Raw genomic sequence first — 15,847 nt, forward strand, 5'->3', positions numbered from 1 at the left:
AGCCGGTTTCTGCTCCAGGCAGCAACGCAGCTTTCACAGCAAACACAGCACGGCCTTAACCACAATCGTGTATCGACGAAACGTTGGAAACCCAACATCGAGAAAGACGCAACAAACTATGTGAAGCCCAATACTTCAGTCCCTTAGAGACTGCCCGTTAAAGTGACTGCAACGAATCTCATGCTTAGCTCCTCCAGCAAAAGGGTGTCAGCATCTCACCAATCAGTTGCACTTCATCCGAAAATAATTACAGGTCACAGTTTTCATTCATTAGATGCATTTTGTTCACTAAAAAAGCATTGGTCGCTTTACATTTGCAGGCACTTTAAGCGGTGCTTTTGGAATGCTCAATTTTAAACTCTCCTCTTGCTCTAATTGGGAAAGTCTGCGCCAACACAGGTGTACTCAGTGCTGCCTTGCTTTAACGTGCTTGTTTTAATTTGATCTCTCCTGGGCTTTACTATTTTTTTGCACAAATATTCAGATGTATATAGCAATTATTTCAATTAGTTGGCAATAAAGAACATTACTTACTTAATTTCGCCTGTACCCGATGTCACATACACCCCAGCAAGATTTTCACATAGTCAGGCTATCTCTTCTAACAGATTACTGCTTATAGTTTTAACATGGACATTGATGGTTACTTTTTTCTCTAACTGCAAAGTGAGAGGATTTTGTAACCTGAACTGCGTGACAATCTTGCTGAGGTGTGTCTTGAGATCGAAAGATATTATTATGATTTAAATAATTTTAGGTCTCCTGAGATGATTTTGGGGATTCTCGAGTCACGAAAAAGGGACGCGCTTCCTGCATTAAAGCAGTTGTCCAACAACAACCCGGCCTGATTTGAAACACTGTACGTCAAACTAGCCCCGCCCGTCCCTACCGTGACTACGCCCTCTTATGGCGTCAGAGCCAGACGCTACACCCCCTCATCCTTGTCCCACGACGTCACCCCACCAGCCGACCGGAAACCAGGCTCTGTAGCTGCCACCTCCTCCTGAACCAGCTGAAGCAGCTGCTGCTTGTTGCCCGAGTCTGACAGGGCGTGGAAGCTACAGAGGCTATGACCCGCTGACCGGACTAGGGTGGGAGGACAAGCAGCGAGCATCCCGCTCACAAGCAGGTAAAGCCGAAGGAATTAAATGGGGAGTGGGGTGCCCTGCTTTCGCTGGGCTTTATGACGGGGCACCGGCTTTTCGTCCGACCCTGTTGCCTCTGACGCTCCAGGCCGAGCGCGAGCAGCTTTTTAACCGCCAGTACGGACACTTTTACGACAATCGGGGTCGCGTGCCTCTGATGGCGACGTGAGCCCCTTGTCAGAGCAGCACGGTGGTCTAACGAGGGTTCTGTGACTGTCGCCGGTTTGAGACGCTGCGCCTCCTGAACCCCACCTCTCGGGCCCGGTTCTGTGAGGAGGACGTGTCATGGGAAGGGGCGGGTCTAGGGAGGGTGTGGGGGGGCTATGACAGCCGGTGAACACGGCCCCCTTAAGCTTCCTCTGTCTGTTTTAGTGAACGTACTGCGTCCCTACTCCTCCCTCAAAATGCTATCTGGAGGGGACAGGGGAAGTCCAGCTCGCTAATTGGACAGTAGCGCTGCCACACGAAAGAGGCGTTATTTGGACACGAGTATCCACAAAAAAAAAATCCTTCTTTTTTCACCGTTCTTGGTCTGCGCGCACACATACACTTCAGTACAATTTCAGCGAAAACCACAAATTTGGTTATACAACTTAACTAATTCTTAATTAAATAATCATGTTTTTGTATAAAGCATTGCTTACTAAGGAGGCATCCAGTGGACGAACTGCGTCAAAAAGTATGGTAACTGCATTAATTCACATACTCCGCCCCTCCACTAAAATCGAAGCTAACTCCTAGTAGTTTAACGTAATACGTTAAATGTATCTCGTATAAATGGGAGTAAATGCATGACATGGTTTCTTTAGTACTGCAAGACTGATAACAATAATCAACAATAACAGGCATTTGTAGTGCAGCGGGTCTTGCAGTTTCTCGAGTTAGTGCTATTTGCGTTTTAGACTCCTAACCGGACTTTTCCTGCCACATAAACTGAAAAGTAAAACAGTTTCACATAAGCGACTCCCACGTCCACCATGAAGCGTGACAGAGACACAAAAGGAAACAGAAGTTTGCTCACAGTGAAAGTATAGGCAAAAGTGCAATTAGCCATGTAACTGGCAAAAGTGCAGATAGCCGTGTAACAAGGTCGATGTCATGCAAATCTCTTGACTACTGCCCAGTGAGATCACTCTGCCTGCCAAATAAAGAGAAAAAGTTGTCCAGAAACCATATAGGCAACATGAAGCCTGGTATATTTTCAGTAGTTGGCCGGTGTGCTCGAGGAGGCCTAAACACCGGAAAAGGCATGACGTATGCATGCCTTCCACTAATGAAATGAAGCAAATTGTAAAAGGCAAGCCCACAAACCAACCAAACTCATGGGCTTGGTTTACAGAGCCCTTTGCGCTCAACCCTAAAAACTACTAAGCCTGGGTTCTAGGGCTGTCATAAAGCACTACAACACCACATCAGGGGTAATAACTGCTCTGTAAATGCAATTACAATACTAATACAATAGATTATCAACACTAATAGTAGTACCATAATACACTGTGGCTGGGCAGTTGATTGTAGTTTGCCCAAGCTGTATAATAATTCACTTTTCCTGCTTGACACTTGCAGTCACATACAACACACCTGCGAAGGGTCTTGTCCTCAACCAGTACTGTACGAGTCCACAGTAGATGAACTACCCATGACTGATCAGGCATAAACCTGAAGAGGTCTGCCACATGCGCTGACCAGTGGAAGATTTTTACATTAGTTCACCACTGCAGGTCCCAAAGTGCTACATACTGCAACCACTTTTGACATCTCCCAATGACACTAAGATATGTGATGACTTTAACAATCAATCCCAGCAGATCTGCCATTTCACCCTTTAACCTATGCCTGCTCAGCGTCATAAACTTTAATCAAGATATCCCAGAATGGTTAACCTTATGCAGTAACCAGCTATGAACATAAGAAATGCTATTTAGGTACCCGTAGAGCTGCCAACCTACTGCAAACCATAAACTGCTCACCTGTCCCTCACACTTCTTCCTCCCTCACACTGCTATGCACTGCATCACATAACTTGATAATCCCCCCACCCCCCAGTGGTCTTCACGCATATCACAAGAACACTTCCCACACAGCATCAGAGTGAAGGCAACACACTCCCAACCACGTGTCTCTCAGTGTGTAAAATACTACCCATGTAGACAAGCTTTTCAGCGCCCCAACATAGGGGTAGCAAACACTAGACAAATATTGCATTACAATACAATATGATCCTGGGTGCAATGGGGAGACGTTAGTGAGTGAGGGTGGAGGGGTTGGAATCGGAGCCAGAGAAGTGGCTGAAAAAGCACAATGATTTGTAACTATGTTGATGGTATTTCACCTTCAGGTAAAAAAAATATATGAAGCACTGTAAATATGCACGTCATTTTAAAATTGTATTACTACATCCCATCTTATATTTCCTACAGTATACGATGGGATGTAGAAAAATGTACAAAGAGTTTTAGTGCAGTAATTCTTAACCTGTGACCCGGGGACCGCTGGTGCTCAGGGTGTCAGCATAGCCTTCTCAGGGGGTTAGTGACTGCTTAGAAAATTAAAAATTATTGACAGATTAATAAAGTCTGTATAAATAAAGAAGCGAAATGTAAAGTTAAAAAATTTAAAGCGTTGGGTAAAAGTGAAAATTCTAAATTGGAGGCTAAAAATTTAAGTTTGTATCTTCAGATTGATTTGTGGGAGCAGTGCATATGCATCAAACACAATGTAGTATGGATGATGACTGACCTAAATTAAAAAGCTCCAACCTTCCAATCAAAAATTACATTTTTGTTTTTATATTTGTTTGTGAATGTAATACAATATTTCATTATTTGTGTATTTCTGATTTTTGTGTGTGTATTGTTTAGATGTTCAGGTCATCAGAAATGCTTACCCAAGGTCCCTGTCTTCCATAATGACCCAGTGGGGGTCCCCGGGGTTCCAGTAATGATTAAGTAGGGGTGTACAGAAGTCTAACGGTTAAGAACCACTGATTTAGTGTGTAAGATACAACAAAATATATATTTAATAGTATGCAATCAAACTGTACCTAGTGCAAAAAAAATTTGTAAGTTTCCATTGGAAATGCATCTTTGTCACCACAAGGCTTCAAATAACTCCCACCAATTAAAGCAACACACTGGGTCACAAGTGAAATATAGATTGGCTGATTAAAGAACTGTACACATTTACATTTCTCTAAGGTAACGGGTACACTAGCAAGGCTTGTTTCTTCTTTTGGGGTCTGTCTTCCTTGGCTTCATAGTACAGGACCCCCACCCCCCTTTCCTTTCAGCCAGAGGTACCAGAAGGTCGACATTAACCAACCATGGATGTTTTTTTAATTTTTTTTATATATAAAACAAAAAGTACATGAGCTGTTTCAGTAAATTTGAAAACGCTGTTCTCATTAGATCCCACCATTTTAACCACTGGATGTGTCTCTTGATGACTTGTTTGGTGTCGCACCAATCAACTGCTTCAGAGTACCTATTCGTTTTATTTATGTAAAGTGGGAGATTGCAGGAAAGCAGTATACAGCAAATACCCTAAATAATAGTACTCTACCATGATAGTTCTGGTATCATACCATGCAGGTAATTCAAAGGCTTGAAAGACAAAAAAAACTGTTTTTATTTTGTTCTTAAACTGAAAATTGTCTTCCGATTGCAGGGTTATATTCAGGCTGTTCCCCGCCCCCGAATTTCTTGGACTCTGCAACCAAATAGTATTTGGATTTGGTTGGTAGTTTTTCTTTTCCCCATCGATTCATTTTGAAGTGCAGTTGGGGATTAGTTAACATTCAAGGTCTCTAGACAGCCTTGTTTATCTGGTGGCATATTTTGTAGCTCACCATCTTATCTGCTAGGAGCTAGTGCAACGGTTTTAAGATAGATTTGTGTTCATTGTTTCTGGTCAAGAGTTACTCAAGGCTTTTGATTGGGACACATTTGTTCAGATAACTAGTGTAAACACTATTAGAGTAGACAACAGTGATGGACACAAAAGGCTCGACTAAGGCCCTTATTACGATTGGCCTTTTAGTTCTGGTGAGTCCACAGGCCTCAAGAAATCTACTTGCTATTGCGAGTCCGATTTTATTGGGTTGAGCTAAATTTAGAACCTACTCTCCCATTCTGGCAAGTTGATAAAGAACAGGTGTTCTGTTCACTTAGAAAGTGAAGGAGCAATAAAATGCCTTTAAATCTTCTTTTTATCTTGCCACATTTCCTCTGTGTTCAGAGAAGAGGTTAGAAGTCAGTTTACTTCTCTAACTGCAGAGTGTCTACATTTTGTAAAGGGAACTGTTCGACCTGCTGTACAAAGAGTGTGGAAATGAAAGACTGTAGGGTGTCAGATTTTTCCTAATGCACAACATTTAAAAGATATTAGGTCACCTGTACAAACATTTCAAAATGTATTTCAGTAGTTGTGAAAGCCCATTTTTTATACTTCTGTGGGGTGAAAAAATATTTTAATATGATGAAAACATCTGAACACTTTAGTTGGTGATTTGCAAATGAAAATTAATTTCGTAAACCCAATTTTCACAGATTATTTTTAGTACACTTTATAGGTGTACCAGTACACTTTATAGTTGTACCAGTAAAGCTGCAAGTTCTTTGGAAAGTTTTTGGCCATTTAAATGGGAAATTTACTGCCTGTAAATGACAGACAGATGTGGTACCACATCATGCTTTAGTATTGTATCTATTGAAAGTGAATGTTTAAACATAAATGGAGAAACACTCCTTCCGCTGCCCTGCTGGTAATGCTATTAGTTAACTAAGAGGCAAGTTGGCGATCATGTGTACACTGTATGTGGGCTAGATTCTTATCATACATGAAGCAAACGTTAAGTCTATTTAATTGAGCAAAATAGTTTTTTTGTACAGCAGAAATGCTGAACTCGCATATTTTAAGGTGCACTCATGTGAGAATGAAGAAGGCGGCGGCTCTGTAAAATAAAAACTTTGCTTAGGATTACACAGTTTAAGACCAGTTTACAGGTCAAGTACATTTCAGTTTGGTCGACCTGCAGGTCAAGTTACTCGACCTGCAGGTCTAGTAAAATTTTTATGATTTTTCAAGGCATGGCCCATTAACAGCAGATAATAGGACCATCAGAATTTTAAATTGGGGTATTTCACACACAAATGTGGGCAGCTGAAAGTATGAAGCCCTGGAAGAAAATGTGTGGGAATTTGCAAGGAAACGCCAGTTTCTACATATTAATTCCCAGGTAATCCCTGTTGCTTTGCTGCCCCTGGATTTATTGAAACCGTTGGTAACTATCCTTCCAGGGTGGGGAAATATCTGGTATTACTCCTGGCCATTCGTAATGACAGCCTATTCTGCTCTTGGTTCTAGCACATCTAGCGTTTAAGAACATGCAGGTAGAAGGCCCGGAGTCTGGCTCCTGTGATCAGTGTTTAATTGCAGCAATAATAAAAGCACATTGTTGCTAGTGATCTACACTCCCTCTGCTCTTACCTTTTGGTGATTTTAACTAAGGTCCAACCTGGTACTGTCCTCTGGATTTGGCATTTAATGATGGTTCCATGTGCTCCTGTTTTTAGTATTGTTTAAACACAGACCGCTTTCTCTAACCCACTCCTTAATGTGAATATTTAAAGTTGGTCCCTCCGTACCTTTCTCTTTTTGATCAATGTCATCAACATTTAGAAAACCGAGTTGTAATGTTCTTAATTATCTCCTAATAACCTGTGAATACATCAACCACCATGGGCGTAAGATAGCTGGGGCCTGATTACGACCTTGGCAGAGGAGATTACTCTATCACAAACGTGACAGATATCCCACCCGCCATATTACAAGTTCCATTATATCCTATTGAACTTGTAATACGGCGGACGGGATATCCATCACACTTGTGACGGAGTAATCCCCTCCACCAAGGTCGTAATCCGCTCCTTAGTTTGGAAGAGTTCCAATGTACAATGTTTGAAACTTTACTGTATGCCCGTAGTCCCTGCAAAAGCTCTACCCACACTTACTTTTTATAGACATAGTATCATGATTTTGTGATCCAAAGCTATTTTCTAACAAGAGATTTGAAGAGCTCTTCTTTAATGTCTGGAAGTGTTGATTCTCTTCTTACTGTTGCTTGAACCATTCCTGGAGACTATGCAGTTCGACAATGTTTTTTGGTAGCTTTCTAGTAGTTACTCTTTCTATGATATTTTACCTGAAACGAAAGATGCCGTACGCATTTAGACTTGTTTGTAAAACATCACTGAAGAAATAAAAACAAGCCTTGGGAATTAACCCCTTCGCTGCCAGGCCTTTTCCCCCTCCTGTGCCGAGCCTTTTTTTGGCTATTTGGAGCAGTTCGCGCTTAGGCCCTCATAACTTTTTGTTCACATAAGCTACCCATGCCAAATTTGCGTCCTTTTTTTCCAACATCCTAGGGATTCTAGAGGTACCCAGACTTTGTGGGTTCCCCAGAAGGAGGCCAAGAAATTAGCCAAAAAACAGTGAAAATTTCATTTTTTTTAAAAAATTTGGAAAAATGGGCTGCAGAAGAAGGCTTGTGTTTTTTTCCCTGAAAAGGGCATCAACAAAGGGTTTGCGGTGATAAAATCACCAGCTTCCCAGCTTTCAGGAACAGGCAGACTTGAATCAGAAAACCCAATTTTTCAACCCAATTTTGGCATTTTACTGGGACATACCCCATTTTTACGATTTTTTTGTGCTTTCAGCCTCCTTCCAGTCAGTGACAGAAATGGGCATGAAACCAACGCTGGATCCCATAAACCGCAACATTTCTGAAAAGTAGACAAAATTCTGAATTCAGCAAGGGGTAATTTGTGTAGATCCTACAAGGGTTTCCTACAGAAAATAGCAACTGAAAAAGAAAAATATTGAAATTGAGGTGAAAAAAACATCAATTTTTCTCTAAGTTTTACTCTGTAACTTTTTCCTGCAATGTCAGATTTTCGAAAGCAATATACCGTTACGTCTGCTGGACTCTTCTGGTTGCGGGGATATATAGGGCTTGTAGGTTCATCAAGAACTCTAGGTACCCAGAGCCAATAAATGACCTGCACCCTGCAGTGGGTTTTCATTCTATGCCGGGTATACAGCAATTCATTTGCTGAAATATAAAGAGTAAAAAATAGCTATCAAGAAAACCTTTGTATTTCCAAAATGGGCACAAGATAAGGTGTTGAGAAGCAGTGGTTATTTGCACATCTCTGAATTCCGGGCTGCCCATACTAGCATGTGAATTACCGGGCATTTCTCAAATAGACGTCTTTTTTACACACTGTCTTACATTTGGAAGGGAAAAATGTAGAGAAAGACAAGGGGCAATAACACTTGTTTTGCTATTCTATGTTCCCCCAAGTCTCCCGATAAAAATGATACCTCACTTGTGTGGGTAGGCCTAGCGCCCGCGACAGGAAACGCCCCAAAGCGCAACGTGGACACATCACAGAAAACAGACCTGTTTTTAGCAAAGTGCCTACCTGTAGATTTTGGCCTCTAGCTCAGCCGCCACCTAGGGAAACCTACCAAACCTGTGCATTTCTGAAAACTAGAGACCTAGGGGAATCCAAGATGGGGTGATTTGTGTGGCTCGGACCAGGTTCTGTTACCCAGAATCCTTTGCAAAGCTCAAAAATTGGCTAAAAAAACACATGTTCCTCACATTTCTGTGGCAGAAAGTTCTGGAATCTGAGAGGAGCCACACATTTCCTTCCACCCAGCGTTCCCCCACGTCTCCCGATAAAAATGATACCTCACTTGTGTGGGTAGGCCTAGCTCCCGCGACAGGAAACGCCCCAAAGCGCAACGTGGACACATCACAGAAAACAGACCTGTTTTTAGCAAAGTGCCTACCTGTAGATTTTGGCCTCTAGCTCAGCCGCCACCTAGGGAAACCTACCAAACCTGTGCATTTCTGAAAACTAGAGACCTAGGGGAATCCAAGGAGGGGTGACTGGCGGGGCTCGGACCAGGTTCTGTTACCCAGAATCCTTTGCAAACCTCATATTTTGGCTAAAAAAACGCATTTTCCTCACATTTGAGTGACAGAAAGTTCTGGAATCTGAGAGGAGCCACAAATTTCCTTCCACCCAGCGTTCCCCCAAGTCTCCCGATAAAAATGATACCTCACTTGCGTGGGTAGGCCTAGCGCCCGCGACAGGAAACGCCCCAAAGCGCAACGTGGACACCACCAAAATTTTGGAAGAAAACAGAGGTGTTTTTTGCGAAGTGACTACCTGCAGATTTTGGCCTCTAGCTCAGCCGGCACCTAGGGAAACCTACCAAACCTGTACATTTCTGAAAACTAGAGACCTAGGGGAATCCAAGGAGGGGTGACTGGCGGGGCTCGGACCAGGTTCTGTTACCCAGAATCCTTAGCAAAGCTCAAAAATTGGCTAAAAAAACACATGTTCCTCACATTTCTGTGGCAGAAAGTTCTGGAATCTGAGAGGAGCCACAAATTTCCTTCCACCCAGCGTTCCCCCACGTCTCCCGATAAAAATGATACCTCACTTGTGTGGGTAGGCCTAGCGCCCGCGACAGGAAACGCCCCAAAGCGCAACGTGGACACATCACAGAAAACAGACCTGTTTTTAGCAAAGTGCCTACCTGTAGATTTTGGCCTGTAGCTCAGCCGCCACCTAGGGAAACCTACCAAACCTGTGCATTTCTGAAAACTAGAGACCTAGGGGAATCCAAGGAGGGGTGACTGGCGGGGCTCGGACCAGGTTCTGTTACCCAGAATCCTTTGCAAAGCTCAAAAATTGGCTAAAAAAACACATGTTCCTCACATTTCTGTGGCAGAAAGTTCTGGAATCTGGGAGGAGCCACAAATTTCCTTCCACCCAGCGTTCCCCCAAGTCTCCCGATAAAAATGATACCTCACTTGCGTGGGTAGGCCTAGCGCCCGCGACAGGAAACGCCCCAAAGCGCAACGTGGACACCACCAAAATTTTGGAAGAAAACAGACCTGTTTTTAGCGAAGTGCCTACCTGTAGATTTTGGCCTGTAGCTCAGCCGCCACCTAGGGAAACCTACCAAACCTGTGCATTTCTGAAAACTAGAGACCTAGGGGAATCCAAGGAGGGGTGACTGGCGGGGTTCGGACCAGGTTCTGTTACCCAGAATCCTTTGCAAAGCTCAAAAATTGGCTAAAAAAACACATGTTCCTCACATTTCTGTGGCAGAAAGTTCTGGAATCTGAGAGGAGCCACAAATTTCCTTCCACCCAGCGTTCCCCCACGTCTACCGATAAAAATGATACCTCACTTGTGTGGGTAGGCCTAGCGCCCGCGACAGGAAACGCCCCAAAGCGCAACGTGGACACATCACAGAAAACAGACCTGTTTTTAGCAAAGTGCCTACCTGTAGATTTTGGCCTGTAGCTCAGCCGCCACCTAGGGAAACCTACCAAACCTGTGCATTTCTGAAAACTAGAGACCTAGGGGAATCCAAGGAGGGGTGACTGGCGGGGCTCGGACCAGGTTCTGTTACCCAGAATCCTTTGCAAAGCTCAAAAATTGGCTAAAAAAACACATGTTCCTCACATTTCTGTGGCAGAAAGTTCTGGAATCTGGGAGGAGCCACAAATTTCCTTCCACCCAGCGTTCCCCCAAGTCTCCCGATAAAAATGATACCTCACTTGCGTGGGTAGGCCTAGCGCCCGCGACAGGAAACGCCCCAAAGCGCAACGTGGACACCACCAAAATTTTGGAAGAAAACAGACCTGTTTTTAGCGAAGTGCCTACCTGTAGATTTTGGCCTGTAGCTCAGCCGCCACCTAGGGAAACCTACCAAACCTGTGCATTTCTGAAAACTAGAGACCTAGGGGAATCCAAGGAGGGGTGACTGGCGGGGCTCGGACCAGGTTCTGTTACCCAGAATCCTTTGCAAAGCTCAAAAATTGGCTAAAAAAACACATGTTCCTCCCATTTCTGTGGCAGAAAGTTCTGGAATCTGAGAGGAGCCACAAATTTCCTTCCACCCAGCGTTCCCCCACGTCTCCCGATAAAAATGATACCTCACTTGTGTGGGTAGGCCTAGCGCCCGCGACAGGAAACGCCCCAAAGCGCAACGTGGACACATCACAGAAAACAGACCTGTTTTTAGCAAAGTGCCTACCTGTAGATTTTGGCCTGTAGCTCAGCCGCCACCTAGGGAAACCTACCAAACCTGTGCATTTCTGAAAACTAGAGACCTAGGGGAATCCAAGGAGGGGTGACTGGCGGGGCTCGGACCAGGTTCTGTTACCCAGAATCCTTTGCAAAGCTCAAAAATTGGCTAAAAAAACACATGTTCCTCACATTTCTGTGGCAGAAAGTTCTGGAATCTGAGAGGAGCCACAAATTTGATTCCACCCAGCGTTCCCCCACGTCTCCCGATAAAAATGATACCTCACTTGTGTGGGTAGGCCTAGCGCCCGCGACAGGAAACGCCCCAAAGCGCAACGTGGACACATCACATTTTTTCATTGAAAACAGTGCCTACCTGTAGTTTTTGGCCTGTAGCTCAGCCAGCACCTAGGGAAACCTACCAAACCTGTGCATTTCTGAAAACTAGAGACCTAGGGGAATCCAAGATGGGGTGACTTGAGGGGCTCTGACCAGGTTCTGTTACCCAGAATCCTTTCCAAACCTCAAATATTGGCTAAAAAAACGCATTTTTCACACATTTCGGTGACAGAAAGTTCTGGAATCTGAGTGGAGCCACAAATTTCCTTCCACCCAGCGTTCCCCCAAGTCTCCCGATAAAAATGATACCTCAGTTGTGTGGGTGGGCCAGGTGCCTCCAACAGAATAAGGCCCAAAACTTGTAGAGATACAGGGGATAGTACTGCGAGTTTATAAGGACATATTCTTTTATACATCTTTAGACTGACTCTGCTTTGGGGACCCACATACGTGAGGTGTCATTTTATTTGGGAGACTGAGGGGAACACTGGGGAGTAGGAATTTTGTGCTGGAGTGGTGATCGTACGAAGAAAAGTCAGGAAAATATGTTTTTTTTAAGCACATTTTGAGGTTTACAGAGGAGTCTGGGTAAGAAAATGTTGGGGGATCCACGCAAGCCACTCCTCCCTAGACTCCTTGGGGTGTCTAGTTTTAAAAAATGTCTGGGTTTGGTAGGTTTCCCTAGATGAAGGCCGCACACAGGACCAAAAACATAGGTGCCCTCTCCCCCCCCAAACACAGGTAGTTTTGTAATATATCGTTTTGATGTGCCCACATACGTCCGTGATGTGCCAAACACTAAAATTTTGAAAAGAAACACACTTAGGTTATGTGAAAAAGACCCCTCACCCACCAACCAAGTTGGTGGCATGCTTCATCATCGGGGTCCCACCTGAGGCACCTAGCGTGTCATAGGTGTGCTGCGACGCCTGATTACAGCGGAGCAGGTTTGGTCATTTTTACCACACATACTGGTTGGATTTGGCACGAGGGTGAGTGATGGTTCAGTGGATCAAATTTTACTAACAAGAGCTTTCACAAAAATGAAAAGCACTGTTAGTAACTGAAAGGCAAAAAACTGAACCAATGACTCACAGCTCGTGAGCTGTAAAGCCGCGACAAGGCACCAACCGCTTTACAGTCCATTCACACAACTTTCATACATGACACACACAAGGCCATTCACACCGCCAGCCACGGGCCCAGCACATTACAACACTCACATCGACAGACAGCGCCACTCAAGGGCCCATCACTTACATACGCCCACATGCCTGATACAACAATCACACCAGCTGATGGGAGTGTGTGGACTGGTGACAAACAGTCACAGGGGAAGTACTCTCATCATGGATGGTACTTAGCATGTAGACATCCCTCTTGTCTGAAAATTTCAAAGCTAGCAGCTCCTCGTTCCGCAAGGCACAGCACTGTCCCCTCTCAAGTTTTTTACAGACAAGCTCCCTTGGATAGCCTTTCCGGTTAGAACGGATTGTGCCACAAGCAACTGTGTCCACTCTAAACAATTCCTTGAACAACTGCACACCAGTGTAGAAGTTATCTACATACAAATGGTGACCTTTGTTGAACAGTCGTCTACCAAGATCCCACACTATTTTCTCAGTAACTCCAAAAGTGGGAGGACAACCAGGGGGGTCAATATTGGAATCCCTACCAGTGTACACACGGAAACTATACACATATCCTGTCCTACTTTCAGACAGCATATACAATTTAATTCCATATCGTGCCCTTTTGCTAGGAATGTACTGCCTAAAAACCAAACGACCCTTGAAGAGGACCAAAGACTCGTCCACACTTATCTCTTTGCCTGGAACATAGACCTCCGAAAACCGATCTACAAAATGATCAAGGACAGGCCTAATCTTAAAAAGACGGTCAGAATCTGGGTGATCTTGTGGCAAGGCTAATGCATTGTCAACAAAATGCAGCATCCTAAGAAGAAGCAAATACCGATTACGACTCATGGTAGCTGGAAATATAGCTGTTGCCATCAAGGGACTAGTAGACCAATAAGAAGCCAGTGACGGCTTCCTTATCAACCCCATCAAAAAAGTCAAACCCAAAAACTTTTTTAGCTCCTCCAAATTTGTGGGAATCCACTGGGCAGCTCTAGAGTGTGGCCTAAGTCTAGCAGCGTTGTCCCTCAAATGCTGCTCCGCATACAAATTAGTCTGCTCAACAATCTCTTCCAAAAACACATCATCCATGAATAACTCAAAGAAATTGATAGGCATAAAGTTCTCTGTATTGGCGTTACACCCCGGGAGACCAGTAAAGGCAGGCAACTCTGGCTGCTCCATGTTTGGGGCAACCCAGACATCAGGTCTTCTAACGGGAAACCTTTCAGCCCCAGGTTGCTGCACTATTGGCACATCAATGTCCTCCTCTAAAACAGAACCTTCATCTGCACTGAGTGTGGCTTCATCATCAGAAGATTCCCCTCCAACAGAAACATCACTGCCAGAATCTCTGACTTCCTCCTCTGCCTCAGATGCAGAGTCCGTCTCATAGTCATGATCAGACTGTGACTCAAAAAGCATACCAACCGCCTGCTGAGCGGTCATCCTGCGGCTAGCCATGATCTCTCCTGCTAAAATTAACTGGACAAATTCACCACCAACAACCAGCACTATGTAAGACAAGTAACAAAGTGTAGCTTTGTTAGTAAGAGTTACAAACTCAAAAACTATACCGCTCACTTGCCTGAAAAAGCTTGATTCACCAGCAACTACACAGCAATCACCAATGATATCCCACTAAAAAGAAAGAAAGAAAGGCAAATTAGAAATAAGACACAACAAATATCATTGTGCACAAACCTAAGGACAATTTCACACACAATCCTGCATTTAGTACACCCCCTACAAACATGTCATTCATGCATGGCAACAATACTCCTTTGGAGTAAATTGTTTTTACTTACCTAAAACATGCAACTGTGCAAACTGCAGGTCAACCACCGCCAAAACCGCAAGGAGCCACAGCAAATAAAGCAAAAGCTTTGAACTAGAACAAAAAGGAGGAATTTTTTTTTTATCACAAATGCAAAGACTTCTTCAGTTGACAAACACCCCACCATCAAACATTTTAGAAATTGGTGCCTAAGTGGATTCTGTCATAGGGGCAGATGGGCCTACTAAAAAAATAGGCCTGTCTGCCCCAAGGAAGCCAGAAAATACCTTTAGTACTGTGTCCCCATGGAGAGCGACCCTTGCCAAAGGGGACAGCCCTCAAACAAAAAAAAACAAAAAAAACACACACAACACTATCCCTGGTGCCTAAGTGGCTTCTGCCCCCTTGGGGGCAGGTGGGCCTAAGAAAATAGGCCCATCTGCCCCCAGGGGGTGTAGAAATGGCCAACAGGTCAATGCCCCCCTTGGGGGGGCGCCCCGTGACCAAGGGGACGCCCCCCCACAAAAATAAACACATAAAAAAAAATCCCTGGCGTTCTAGTGGTTTCTGCCCCCCTTGGGGGCAGATCAGCCTAAAAATAATAGGCTGATCTGTCTCCAAGGGGTGCAGAAATGGCCTGGGTACATGTGCCCCCAAAGTGGGGGGCGACCCTTGCCCAAGCCCCCCCCCATCCACTAACACACACACACACACACACACACTATCCCTGGTGTCTACGTGGCTTCTGCCCCCCTTGGTGGCAGGTGGGTCTAGAAAAATAGGCCCATCTGCCCCCAGGGGGGGCAGAAATGGCCAACAGGTCAATGCCCCCCTTGGGGGGGCGCCCCGTGCCCGAGGGGACGCCCCCCCACAAAAATAAACACATAAAAAAAAATCCCTGGCGTTCTAGTGGTTTCTGCCCCCCTTGGGGGCAGATCAGCCTAAAAATAATAGGCTGATCTGTCTCCAAGGGGTGCAGAAATGGCCTGGGTACATGTGCCCCCAAAGTGGGGGGCGACCCTTGCCCAAACCCCCCCCCATCCACTAACACACACACACACACACACACTATCCCTGGTGTCTACGTGGCTTCTGCCCCCCTTGGGGGCAGGTGGGTCTAGAAAAATAGGCCCATCTGCCCCCAGGGGGGGCAGAAATGGCCAACAGGTCAATGCCCCCCTTGGGGGGGCGCCCCGTGCCCGAGGGGACGCCCCCCCACAAAAATAAACACATAAAAAAAAATCCCTGGCGTTCTAGTGGTTTCTGCCCCCCTTGGGGGCAGATCAGCCTAAAAATAATAGGCTGATCTGTCTCCAAGGGGTGCAGAAATGG

The 15,847-nt window shown here is 44.9% G+C and overlaps 1 protein-coding gene across 2 annotated transcripts in view; it reads left to right on the forward strand.

Moving 5' to 3' along the window:
- The first annotated feature begins 890 nt into the window (after window positions 1-890).
- The window catches only part of NDEL1 (nudE neurodevelopment protein 1 like 1), a 354,675-nt gene continuing 339,718 nt past the window's right edge, over window positions 891-15,847 (forward strand). Inside the window, exon 1 of one of the 2 annotated variants that reach the window (XM_069200297.1) lies at window positions 891-1,129. The gene's annotated coding sequence lies outside the window, so the exon portion shown is untranslated. The remainder of the gene's footprint in view (window positions 1,130-15,847) is intronic. The other variant, XM_069200298.1, reaches the window with a different exon arrangement.

Source organism: Pleurodeles waltl, chromosome 7, assembly GCF_031143425.1.
Source record: "Pleurodeles waltl isolate 20211129_DDA chromosome 7, aPleWal1.hap1.20221129, whole genome shotgun sequence".
NCBI lineage: Eukaryota > Metazoa > Chordata > Amphibia > Caudata > Salamandridae > Pleurodeles > Pleurodeles waltl.